This window comes from Theropithecus gelada, chromosome 5, assembly GCF_003255815.1.
Source record: "Theropithecus gelada isolate Dixy chromosome 5, Tgel_1.0, whole genome shotgun sequence".
NCBI lineage: Eukaryota > Metazoa > Chordata > Mammalia > Primates > Cercopithecidae > Theropithecus > Theropithecus gelada.
Window position 1 is genome coordinate 99,223,040 of NC_037672.1, and position 14,937 is coordinate 99,237,976.

Here is a 14,937-nt window from a genome sequence, read left to right on the forward strand (position 1 = left end):
TAGAGACGGGTCATCACCATATTGATTAGGCTGGTCTTGAACTCCTGACCTGAGGAGATCCACCCACCTTGGCCTCCCAAAGGGATTTCAGGCGTGAGCCACCGCACCCTGCCATTTTTGCCTTGGTTTCTTAGGAAACTGTACAGGGCGAGTAATGTTCTCTGAGCCCCTCCCTACTCCTGACCCAGAAACTACTTCCCAAGGAATGATAAACCTCATATGTGACTGTTTATGATCCCTTTCCCAGGAGCTGATGGATACGCAGGAATATATGTTAGCATCTAGTCTCAGAGTATTTTGACTGGGCCTTGACTTTCTATTGTCTCTTTAAATCCGTATACCCTTATATGCACCTACTTACTCTTTTTTTTTTTTTTTTTCTCATTTTTCTGTGCCAGATATCTAGCAGCATTTACTCACTAGGACTTTGCTTCAGGTACTGTGCTGACATTGCCAGTTATAAGGACAAAAAAGAAAATTTGGTCCAACCCACCCCCCCTCCCCATAAAATTGACAATATAATGGAAGACAGACACATAAATAGGTATTTACAATGTCTTATACAACTATAGGAGTAAATTCAGAGAATTATGGGAGCTGACTTGATATGAGTCATGTAGCATCAGTTAAAGCTAGCAAGAAAAGGGGGTAGAGAATTGAGGGGCGATGGTCAGAAAGATCCTGAAGAGTGAAACAGCACATACAACTGCCTAGGAGGGGTCAATCAGGGCAAATTGGCAGGAGTTGGAGCTATTTCACTATGGCTACACTTTTGCATTTTACTATGACAGAATGTCAATATAAGGATGGTAATGATAATTAATTACTAATGTTCAAAGTAACTGCAGATGCTAGAAAAACGCTTTAATCTAGAATAGTTATACAAAAGTAATATTAAATATAGATATTTATAATAACTTTTATACTTTATATCTAATTATAATAGAACATGTGTATTGAGAATCATACTTCCAGATCTAAAAGGGACCTTGTGGATCAACTAAGCCTCTTACTCAGTTTACAGATAAAGAAAATGAGGGTCAATAGTAACAAGTGATAATTTCAAGGTTGGCCTGCTGAAAGCAGAGTGAGGATACTGGATTATTTAACATGTACACTATCAACTTAGTTGTAGTATAATTTTATTATAAACATAAACTCTATTTACATTTATTTTCAATAAATGGTATTATTCATGGGGCACATTTACTTGTTCTCCTTCAATTACTCCTATACTTCAGTTGAAGTTTTCAGGACTTTGGTTATAAAATAATGATCAGTCATAGAGCCTATTTTATGTTATTTCTACTCCAGTTTTCTATATAGGAATTTGGACAACTAAAATACTTCCACTAAGTTTTCAGAGAATATGTGGACCATGACGTATCAAAATAAATCTGTACCTATATAGAATAGAGAGAATCCACATAATGCAATTTTGAAATTAATCAGTTCATTGGAGGGCTTTGTAATGACAAAAGCTAGTGTTTGCTTTATTTAAGCATTATCATCATTGGCAAATGTATTATAGTGTGCTCCAAACAGGACTCACCCTAATAGACAATGAGATTAACCATTTATTAAAGCAGTAAAGATAGTACTGCACTAGAGAGAACAAATGGAAATCTCAAGAGAAACCAAATGGGTATTACACAGGCTGACACCACTGTTTAATCCTCTCCTGTTCAATCACGAAATGTAAATGGAAAGTTGTTTTAAGGCAAAATTTAATCTCTTTTGCATCTGTTCTCTAAAGCCTTGTGTTAGACAGATATCCCACCGCAGAGCTGACATCCGAACAGGTTCAGAAGAATGCAAATCTAGCAGTAGAATGAAACCAAAGAATTCTGAAATTTGATTATTATTTCCTCCATTGTCATATTTCTGATTTCAATTTCCTGAATTGAGGAAGCAAGACAGCACAATTCTCAATATTGTCATTAGTGGAGAAGGTTACATAACTCCTGAAATGTCTTTTCCTCAGTAGAAGTATATTGAAAATCTAGAGAGAGAGGAACACAGGAAGTGAGATACAGAATAACAGAATATCAGGTTTCTATCCTTGACTAGCCACGTACCATGTTGTGCAGTCTCATACTATATGTACACACACAAAAAAGACAAGAGTAACACATGCTTCATTGTTAGATGGGACATTACCCTAAGTCCCAATTAAGTTTCCCAAAAGCTAGTCTGGACCATGTGGAAACCCCTTTTTGCTTTGGTAGAGATGCTTTTTACCTGAATCCAGTTTTTTTTTCACCTGGAGTACTTTGTATTTCTTTTAAGCTCACTCTGAATCTCAACTCTTCACATTCCAACTGTGAGGAAAAGCTGGCCTAGAAAGAAAAAATACTGGTAGCAAGAGAGAACCGCAAAGAAATGCAAAGGAGCTGGGACAGAGGCTAGGACTTGTCTCAAGTGTGACTTCTTTGTAAGGCACTGAAGCTCTACCCTGCTGGAGAAGAGAGCATTCAGAGAACCAGAAACAATTGTCTTCACACAGGCTTCGTTATAGGTATAGTACTTTGGTCAACAAAATGTTCTTGGCATCTAACCATGATTATCCTCAGGGCAAGAAGCAGGAAGATCCTCAATCTCTCTCCCCTAAGGACTACTGGAGTACAAGATGTGATCAGCCAGATACCAATTATCAAAATCTTCTGCCATCAACTTTGTTTTACCATAGGCTAAGTTTGCATAAAATCTCTAGCACTGGCTAGCATCTGGTGTGGGGGCCTGTGGATCACTCTTCCACCTACTTACTTCTGGAATTAGAAGCATAGGTTCACAGTATGTCGGAGTTGGAAGGGACCCTGGAAGGTAGTCTAATGTATTAAATGCTTGAATCCCTTTCACTCCATTCTGGCAAGGTGGTTATCATTATTCCTTGAATACCTCATGAAGAGTGAATGAAGAATGAAAAGACGGAAGGAAAAGAACATTGACTAATGGATACTATGGAGTAAGCTGTGTGCCAAGAAGTTGTACATATTTTACCATTTAAAAATCACATCAGTTCTGTGGATTATTTTATTTAATAAGTTTCAACAGATAAGAAGAAAAGTTCAACTTGCCAAGAGGTTCAAGTATAAGTAGTCATTCTAGGATTTGTTATCCAGTCTTTCTGGACTCCAAATGTCGTTTTTTTTAACACAGAAACATTTACATATTTAATCCGAGGAACAACATTTACTTGGCATGTTTAAGGTATTGTTGAAAAAGGATAATGAAGCAATTTTGATAAACACTGAGATGAACACATTAGAATACCATGTGTATATATTTTTTAAATCACAGTATTCATTAGGTTAATGTTCTCCGTGTTTCTATTTAACATTTGTTGACTGTTTATAAAGGCACTGTTCTAAGGGTTTTAAGAGAGTTATTTCATTTACTATTCACTACAGTTTTATGATTAGATTATGTCATCACAGGCACAGGGGTTGATTAACTTGCCTGGGGTGACCCTGCTGGTAAATGGTAAAGCCGTGATGTTTAACCTAGGGTTACTCAGGAGTGTAAACTTTTAGCCACTACACTATGCTGACCCCTGGATGGTATTCTCTGTTTCTTTAGCTCAATGTACCACAAATATGAGGACTACTACTCCTTATGTCAGGTCCTGTGCCCAAAGTAATTCCAGAGAAAAACTTAAAGGATAGAAAATACCAATATATTCAACAGTATCCATATAGGATAGCAGAGACTGTGTGATCGATACTTACTATTTAATGTTTTATCAAGCGACTGACCATTTTTAACATATGTTAATAGTTACATTTGCAGAAGAGAAAATTATTGTGATAAAAATTAAAAGGAGAATGCTTAATGTGATGATTATTTAAGGAAGCAAGTATTTTACTAGTCAACTATTCTTTTTGCTGATTAAGAACTTAATTTTATTAAAAATGAAGGCAAGTAATGATTTAATTGGAGCTTCTAAAAGATCAAATTTTTTTAAAAATAGATATGGGGGAGAGCTGGGAATCAAGATCTCTTTGAGAGAGCACTTAAGTTTATCTACTGAAGGAAAATTGATGACCTAAACTAAGTAATAATGGTGAGGATGGAAAGAAAGATATACATACATACATGTAAATACATGTAAATAAATATCAATACAAATTATACGCAGAAATGTACGTGTATTTTTTTATAGCAGTGTACAGAGTCATTCATTACTAGGATCTACTAAGTGACCTGGTGAATTGGATTAGGGAGGGAGAAGAGGTTGTATTTAGGAATAAGAATGGAAGAGAATTGGGAGTGGAAGGTGCTAAATTTAGTTCTAAATGAAGTGTGTTTGTGGTTCATGTGAAACTTACTGGTGGAGATCCTTAGTGGGCACGTGAAATGTGAATCTGGATTTAGGAGATTGTTTGATGAGTGCTAAGCATATAAATGGTGATATATGAGTTCAGTTGTAAGAATCATGAGAAGTATGGGGGCAGAAATAAAGATCAGACTCTAAGAAGAATGAACTCATTAAATTGTATACTTCCATGTAGAACAATTGATGAATAATACTGTGTATAGATAGTGTGCAACCAAAGAGAAGCTGGTTACAATATGCAATTCATGTTACATAAATATGTTACCTAATTCTTTGATTCACAATAAAATATGCTCAGGAAAGAAAACATACGGGGTTTTAACCTTCACATCCAGTAAGTCTTCAGTAAAATAATAAAAAGATAAAAGCTCAATATCTTTAATTTATTTTCAATAAACCATATATAATCAAAGTAAAAATGTAGATGTAGTTACATCAACCATGAATAGGAAACATAACTTAAAATTTCCGAGCAACATTGGCATGAGATAACCAAAAGAAAGAGGAACTCAGTTTACAACATTTTTAGTTTTCAGTGCAAATCGTAAAATAACGGGAGATACCTTGCTCGAGTCTAGCCTAATCACAGCACAATGGCCACAGTGCTTCTTTTAAAATTTAAGTCAGATCTTCTCACTCCTCTTCTTCTCAAATCCCTTAGTGGCTTTTCGGGCTATATCCAAAGTCCTTACATCTACCTATCAGGCCCCATGTTATTGGCTTCCCATTACTTCTCCACCTTCTTCCGTTTCTCTCTTTCTTCTTTAATGTTCTCCAGCTACAGTGTTGAGTTTGTTGCTGCCTCAAAAATGCCAAACGGGTTTCTGCCTGAGTGCCTTTCCCCTAGCTGCTCTAACTGGCTGAATTATCTTCCCCAGGTATCTGTTTGTCTACTCCTGCACATCTTCAAGGCTTTACTCACATGTCAGTTTTTTAAAAAGTAAGGGTAAGCCTTATTTAAAAAGACCCAAATCACCACTACAAGTTGCCCCTTCTGTCTTCAGCCTTCATCCCCTTACCTTACTCAACTTTTTTTGTACCATTAATAACTTTAATATACTATATAATTTATTTGTAGTATTTTAGCAGATCTAAGAATCAACAATTTTAAGACATGTTTTTATTTTATGTACAACTAAGGCAGAAGAAAAACTGCCTATGAAACCATGATATTCCATCAATGTAGAGATAAACCTAGATTCTATAGATGCTAAAATGTGAAAAAAATTCATCTTGGACTTAATGAAATGCACATTTATTATGTCTCATTTTTTCTCCATTTCTGTATGCCAGAATGTAAGTCCATAATGGCAAAGATCTTTGTTGTTGTTTTTTTAATCCACTAGTATATACCCCAGATGCTTAGAATAATGCTTGGCAAGTAATAGGTTCTCAAAACATATTTGTTAAATGAGTTATTATTTAGAGAGAAGTCACCTTGGACTAAGTAAAGATCAAATAAGAGGAAGAATAGATGTCACCCAGAATTTATAAGCTGGTAGCAAAGGGGCTTAAAGATACATCTTTTGGGTGAATCAGCTCATGACTTTAGATAATTGCCTTACAAAGTTGAGGATGAGCACAGTTGTAGTCGTATATGAAAATGGTAAATCATGATCATGTTATCTACATTAGTTTCTACGTTAGTTATCTATTGCTACATAACAAGTTGCCCCAAAACTTAGCAACTTAACAAACATTTCTTATCACATACTTTTGTGGGTTATGAATCTGGGACTTGCTAATAATATGGCAACTTGCTATATCGAAACATGCAAACCAAGAAGATAGAGAGAATCTCTTGGCAAGATGAAAGTCACAATCTTTTGTAATCTAATTACGGAAACATCATTCCATTACCTTTGTTGTAGTCTATGGGTTAGAAACAATTACTAAATTCAGCTTACACTCAAAAAGAAAGATTACACAAGGTCATGAACAGCAGGAGATGGGAATCATTGGGATCCATCTTAGAAGTCTGCCTACAACATTAGGTAAAGGCATCCAAATTACATGTGCAAGAAGGAGGATGTGCTTGCCTATGAAAGTTCTAGGAAGATGCTTTAGTCAACACATCCTAGAGTACACATTGAAAGATGTTCTAAGTGGGCTTTTTCTCCCTCGCTTTCCATCGTTAGTGGTGAGTTTCTGATATTAATTCTTCTCTGACCATAGTTGATTGAATGATGGGCAGATACCTGACCAAAACCAGGCTGGTGAAATTCTGGCCAATAGATTTTGACTTCAAACTATGAAACTCTAGTTCAGTATTGCTCTGAGAGATGCCATAAACTTGGGAATTATGACTTGATCATCCTCTGTCACATAGAATGAGAAACCAGAAAAGAAAAAGATTTGCAGAAAGGAAAAGACAAAAATGTTTAGAGAAACCCAGAGACAAAAAAAGTGTCTAACGAATTTCCTATTCACATTTTTGGCCATTTCTGTAATAAGTTTTCATGAGACCCTTCTATTTTGTTACACATTTCCACTTTCTTTTAAACTAAAGCAATCTCAAGTTGGTTTTATAACTTGCAACTAGAGTTCATACTAATTATCTCTTTAGAAAGACCTTCAAGATGCCTTTGTTACCATGACTGTGGATATGACACACTGTGGTACCATTCCCTGACAAAGGCATAGGAAAAGCTTGAAGAGAAAACAAAGCCTTGAGCCTTCAGTCTAAATTACAGCACAATTTAAATTCTCAGCAAAGTGGTTATTTTTTTTTTCTCTACTTCACTCCTTACAAGATTTTGAAAGAGAGCATGTCAAGCAGGAATAGGTTAATAGGTTTTTAGGACCCCCTGTGGAATTAAATAGGCAGGAGTCTGAATGGTGGAATTGTCTCAAGGCACAACTAAAGCATAACGACTTCTGTCTAGTCATCTCTTATGTGTGTAATACATTTGTTTACTCAAAACTTGAAACAAAAGAAAAATACCAAACTATAATATATGGTTCTTAAAAGATTGGCTTAAACTAACAAAATAGTATTTGTAGGATTGAATGCAAACTTTATCTGTAACCATGATTCTGTAAATGTTTTTCAGATTTTCTGCACTGCAGGAAAAAAAAATACAGAATGTTCCAGGAATCTGAAAATACTTAGACTATAAAAGAGTGAGTAATACATGAAGTGTTGTCTGCATTGCCATTTCCATTTGAATTGTTTAATCAGCCTCTAATCTTTTTCCAAAACACTCTTAAATACCAAGTCACCTCTCTAACCAATATTGAGCCAAAAACTGAGTTTGGAGACATTCTACTAAAGTGTCAGCTCTGTTTATTTTCTTTCTTTTATGTGTGTAGCTCATATTTTATGCTCAGTTGCCCTTATGAATACTAGGTGCCTATCTCTACATGCAGTAATCTTCCATATCTTTGGCCAGTGACTTCTAAGTCAATGATAGCTGCATAGTATTGATTTGCTTTTATACTGTTGACTCAGAAGAGATCTTGTCAAAAAGGTCAGATTACATGCCAAGACAAAATAAAATACTGAGAAAGGGAATTTTTTAAAAGAACACTTAGAACTCAGTGAGGTATGTTAGAGAGCTTTTCCCATCATTCATATTCCCATTTAGGACAAAAGGGTTGTCCTTGGTGAAAGGGGTCAACTAAGCCAAGAGCTGAAGTTTCAATTAACAGATCTTGTACTTACTGTGTGTTCCTGAGCAAGTTACTTCAGGACAAAGGTTTTTGTAGGGGAAGAAAAAATCTCTGGGCTTAATTCACTGATGATTGACATAATTACATTTGTGGAGGAAATTGACCATCTGTAAGTAGCATCCTCTAGGATGCATAGGTGTGTGTGGGTTGCCCACAGACCTCCTGGGCAAGTTTCTGCCGAGTCGTCTTTAGCTCAGAGGCTAATTAAAGATGTGAAACTGCCATATTGAAATAGAGCCATGGAAAGATCAGAAAATATTATTAGCTTCATCATAAATCAAAATTGCTATGGAACATAGCAATATTACTTTAATACAATAATATCTTGAAGCATATAATGAATTTCTATAAATTCACAATTTTCTATCAACTTCCAATGCCACCACCTTAGTTTAGTTTCTGTAATTCCACATATACATCACTATAGACATCCTAGGGGTTATACCTACCTTTAATTTCTGGTGTTTCTAGTGCATTTTGCAGGATTCTACCAGATTATTCCACATTTATGAGAGCTATTTCTCAATCGAGGATCACCATTTACTTTCAAAGAATAATGGCATCATACACAAGGGCTCACCTTTGTATTAAACTCCTCTTCCTCTCCTCCTTGTCCACTTTCTTTTTCTTCACTGTTCATCCTTCTCACTCCTTTTCTTCTTTCCTCTTCTCTCCTCCCTTTTTTCCTTGCCCTTCCCTTTTTCTGTTATTTTCACTCAGACTATGTCTTGCCTTCTTTCTTTCTTTTATGTAATATGGTCATTACACTGCCTTTTATTTAGAAAAATTTCCTTCCTTTTTCAAAATTCTAAAACTGAAAAACTGAAAACCAAAATAATTTTCAAAAAAAATGGTTTTGGAGCAAAACTAAACTGATGTGTCTATTTTTCAACCTTATTTATCTCACTAAGCGTGAATAGTCAGACACTATTCCTGCAGAAGTACAGATATATTTGACTACTTAAACTTCACTTAAGCCACTGAGGTAAGTACACTCTGCTATCTTTATAAAATTGAAAAAATCTAAGTTCTAAAAGACATCTGGCCTGGAGAATTTGATAGTAAATTTTTGGATCTATCATCCAAATAGTTTTTACAATTGTTACTGCTACTGTCATGCATCCCTTAGTGGTAAGGATATGTTCTAAGAAATGTAACCTTAGGTGATTTATGTATCTTGAGAACATCATAGAGTATACTTCCACAAACCTAGATGGAATAACCTACTACTAACCAAGTCTATATGGTACAGCTTATTGCTCCTAGGCCACAAACCTATACAGCAAATTTCTGTACTGAATATTGTAGACAATTGTAACACAATAGTATTTGCGTATCTAAACATAGAAAAGGTACAGTAAAATACAGTATAAATGCTAAAAAAAAATTGTGGTACACATGCACAGGGCACTTACCTTGAATGGAGCTTGCAGGACTGGAAGTTGCTCTGGGTGTCAGTGCGTGAGTGGTGACTGAATACGAAGGCCTAGGACGTTACCGTGCTCTCTTGTAGACTTTATAATTACTATATACTTAGACTATGTTAAATGTATAACACTATTTTTCTTCAATAATAAATTAGCCTTAGCTTACTGAGCTTACTATAAATTTTGTAATTTATTAATTTAAATTTTTAAATCTTTTTGACTCTTTTGTAATAACATTTAATTTAATTTAAAACATAAATGAAAATTATTTATATCTGTATTCTACAAGCTTTTTTCTATTTCAATTTTTTTTTCTTTTACCACTTTTTTTGTTAAAAACTAAGACACCAACACACATTAGCCTAGGCCTACACAGAGTCAGGATCATCAGTATCACTGTTTTCCACCTCCACATCTTATCTCACTGCAGGTCTTCAGGGGCAATAACTTGCATGGAGCTGTCATCTTCTGTGGTAACAATGCCTTCTTCTGGATGCCTCCTGTAGGACCTGCCTGAGGTTGTTTTACAGTTAGCTTTTAAAAAAGATATATAAGTAGAAGGATTATGCTCTAAAATAATGATAAATGTATAGTATATTCGATACATAAACCAGTAACATAGGCATTTATTATCACTATCAAGAATTTTGTATTATACATAAATATATGTGCTATACTTTTATACAGTAGGTTTGTTTACATAAGCATCACCAGGAACATATGTGTAATGCCTTGTGCTGTAACATTAGGATGCCTATGATATCATTAGGCAATAGGAATTTTCCAACCTCATTATAATCTTATGGGGCCACCATTGTTTATGCAGTATGTTGTTGACCAAAATGCTGTTATGTAGTGCATGACTGTACTTCTAAACTGTCCATTGCTTCCTCTTTTCCACTAGCATATTACATTTCTATCCAAACATCATTTACATTTGAAAATGAATAACATCTCTCCACAAACATAAGGGGGAAACCACCCATAATTACACAACATTTTAATAAAATGATAAGCAAAGGCCAACACAGAAATAATAATAGTACAAGAGAGAGCAGGAGAAACTTTTGGAGGTGATAGCTAGGTTTATGGCATAGATTGTTATGATGGCTCCACAGGTGCGTAGTTCTCTCCAAACTCATCAAGTTGTATACATTAAATATATACAGCTTTTAATATGTCAATCATAATTCAATAAAGAGTTTTTTTTTAAAAAAAGAGGCAAAAAGCTAAATGCTACCCAACCAGAGTAATTACTGCAAGAGTTTGGAATGTAGCTTTTTAGTTTCCTCATGTTTGCATAACAGTATGTCTATGAGTTATACATACTCTAACATACACACATATTTTAATGAAAACTTATGATGGTGCTATTTATGGTTTCATTTGATATTATTTTATAATCTTTCAAGCTTAGCACCAACAGATCCACAAGTTTCCTTTTAATGACTGCACAGCATTCTAATATTGTAGTTGCAGCAAAATGTATTTTTTCTCTCACAGATGAACAGAATATACTGTTATACTGTGTAAACACCCTTAAACATATATCTCTCTAATGAGAATAGACTTATAAAAGGAAAGCTGCTTAGTGAAATAATATGTAAATTTTAAATGTTAACATTTAATTACACTATTTCAAAATATTGTATTAATTTGCATCCTTACTAGTAGTATATTAGAGGGCCTACCACCCTGAAAGCACTTGATGCTGTGAAACTTTTTATCCCCTGCCAATCTGACAAGTGGAAAAAGATGTCTCATCTTTATTTTTGTTAGCATTTTCCTGTTTACTACTCAGGCCCACCATATTTTCAATTTTTTTCTGCTCGTGCTCTTGTTCCATGTCCTCCTCTTTCTTGCATTTCTAGTTTCTTTATCAGAATATTCCCCTTTCATTAAAAAAAAATAATTTGTGGAAGTACTTTATAAAGTACAAATACCAACACTTTTCCATCTTTTGCAAAATACGATTCTCGAGGACTTTTTGTAGCCTTAAACATTCTTTATGTTGTTCTTTATAGATACTTTCTTGTGACTGACATAATCAAGCTATTTTTCCCTCTTGAATAGTATTTGGATTTTCTGTTTTATTTGAGGTCACATCTACTCAGAACTTACATAACTCTTCTCCTATATTTCATTCAAATATATTTTTAGTTTTATTTTTAAAATTTGGAACTTTAATTTATCTGGAATTTAACCTTTTATATTGTGAAAGGATTTTTTTAAAAAACAGTATCAGGTAGAGGTTTAACTTCTTCCAATCTTCAAATCAATTATCCAGCTGTCTCAATAGCATAAGAAACCAGCCCAATAGCCCTACAGACATATTTTTGGATAAACATAGAAATGGACCCTTCTGGTCTTGAAATTTGAAACTCACATATGTTTTACCTGAGTTCCTTCCTCAGGAAATAACCTTCAGATCTTTCAAAAACTATCAAATAATGAAACTCTCCGTATCAGCACATCCAGACAATGAGATGCCAGACTCCCCAATCATCATGATTGCTTCTTTACCCCTCTGTAGTTCCTGTTTTCCCACACATAGTTACATTTCTTCCCTGCTATATAAATCCCTAATTTTAGTCAGTCAGCAAGATAGATTTGAGATTGATCTCTCATCTTCTTGGCTGCTGCACCTGATTAAAACCTTCTTCCTTGGCAATACTTGTTGTCTCAGTGATTGGCTTTCTGTGCAGCAAGCCGCAGGACCCAAAGCTAACCCCTGGTGTTTCAGTAACACCTATATGGAATAATCCAAATTTCTTCACTAATTCGACTTGCCACATTTATGAAATAATATATTCCCTGCTAAAATGAGTTATTTGTTTGATCGTATTCTAGTAATGTGTTTATTAGGATAGCTTCATAGAGTATTTTAAAATATGTTAGGTCACATTCTTTTTCAAGATTTTCTTGAGATTCACATATACTTATAAAAAGTTAACATTGACTAATTAAAAATATAGAATTGTAGTTAATACAATGTTGTGTGTATATTATTTTTCTTAATTTTTGATATTTTTATGAAAAATAATGTCATTTTATGGATTTTTTCAGGTCATGCTTTATGTCCTTAATTTGCATGATTTTTCTCTTGATAAATATATTTTAATTTTAATATATTTAGTATTTTATTGCTATTGTGGAAGTGATCTTTATTTCTTTATTATTTTTTGACTGGCTATTGAAAGAGTAAATTAAAGCTGTAACTCCTTATAAACGTATTTTATATACATTTGTATTACCATATTCTTTAGAGTTCTATTTTTGTTGTTTAGAGTCATTTAGATTTTCTAGCTATATAAGTTGATTGATGAGAATGGATAATGATTTTGCTTCCTCTTTTGCAAACTGTATATTCCTTGTGACCAACACAGTAGCCTAGTTTACTGTGCAGTAACAAATAACTACAAAATTTCAGTGACTTAAAACAGCAAAAAGATATTGTTCACTCAAGCTACATTTCCACTTTGAGGAGCTGTCTTTGGCATTATTCTCACTGAGACCTGAGTAAAAAGGGTAACCACAATCTGAAATAGCTTTGAGCTCTGTGGCAGAGGGAAATAGAACATCAAGAGTCACATGTTTTCTCTCAAAAAACCAACTGGAAGTATATATATGGCTTCTGTTCACATTTCATTAGCTTAAGCAAGTCACATGTCCACATCTAATTTCAAGGTTGTAGAAAATCCAGTTCTTGTGCCAAAAAAGAAAACTTGATAATTAAAACAGAAAATATTTGGGAGTGAACAACAATGAATACATTACATATTATAACTTGTAGATTGCAGCTAAATAAGAATTTATAAGAAGTATTTCTTAGGCAAGCAAATGAATTAAGCATTTAGGTAATAATCTATAAACTCAAAAATAATGAAAACATGTGTCCATATAGAAAACTGTACATGTGTTCTGGTCAGTATTATTCATAGTAACCAAAAAGTAGAACAAACCCAAATGACCATCAACTGATAAATAGATAATTAAAATGTGGCTTATCCATATAATGCAATGTTATTTGGCAATAAAAAGAAATGAAGTATTGATACATGCTACAACATTAATTAACCTTAAAAATATATGACAAGTGACAGAAGTTATATTCAAGGACCATGCATTGTATGATTCTATTTATATGGAAGTCTAGAATCAGAAATCAATAGAGACAGAAAGTAGATGGTGGTTACCTAGGGCTGGTAGAGGTTGAAGGGAATGGAGAATGACTGCTCATGGGTTTGCTTTTGTGGTGACAAGAATGTTCTGAGATTGATTGTGGTGATCGTTGCACAATTCCAAATATATTAAAAACCTACGAATTGTGTAATTAAAGTGGGTGAATTGTATGTTATGTGAGTTATCTCTCAATATAGCTGTCACTTAAAAACTATAAAAGGTATAGTATATCTACATAAAGTAGATAAAGGATACTATGAATATGACAGGGATAAAAAATAAAACCAGCGTGCACTGCTTGAAAAGATTCAGAATTTAGTCTAGCAAAACTGAACAAAATAGGGGAAAGGAGAGAGGGAAGACAAAAAGAGAAAACACTAGAACTTAAAATAAGAATTGGAGAGCTGTATGGATAATAAACGTATAAACTATGCTCAACTGCATTAGTCATCGAGGAAATACAATTTAAAACTGTAATCTGATACTACTATGGATTCATGAGATTGGCTAAAATGATAAAATAGAGTACCAAATGTTATTGAGAATAGACTCTTATATACTGTGATGGGAGAGCAAAGGCATAACTTCTTTGGAAAATTTCATTAATAGTATACATTAAAACTAAATATTTGCATAGCCAACGATCCAGAAAATCTATTCTCAGGAGTCTATTTATTTTCCCATTAGTCTATGATTTAAGTGTTTTTTTCTTTTATTTAAATTTCCAGACATGTACATTAATAAGTATATTATTATGATTTATTTTCAGTTTTATAGTATAGCAATCAGAGAATGCATTCTACATTACCTTAATTCTTTGGAATTTATTCTCTTGTAGCCTAATACATGGTCAAATTTTGTAAAAGTTTTATGTATTATAGAAAAAACTTTATCTTTGTTGAGTGAAAGATTCATTATATAGCTCTTAGATCAAGCATTTTCCTCTTCCAGTGTTATTAATTTTCTGTTTTCTCATTGGCTAAAATGATTTATTTTAGAAACAAAGTGTTGGCCAGGCGTGGTGGCTCAGGCCTGTAATCCCAGCACTTTGAGAGGCTGAAGTGGGCAGATCACTTGAGGCCAGGAGTTTGAGACCAGCCTGGACAACATGACGAAACTCCATCTCTACTAAAAATACAAAAAAATTGTCAAGTATGTGGTACACACCTCTAATCCCAGCTACTTGGGTGGTTGAGGCACAAGAATTGCTTGAACCTGGGAGGCAGAGGTTGCAGTTTGCCAAGATCACACCACTGTACTCCAGCCTAGGGGACAGAGTGAGATTCAGTCTCAAAACAAAAGCAAAGTGTTAAATTGTTA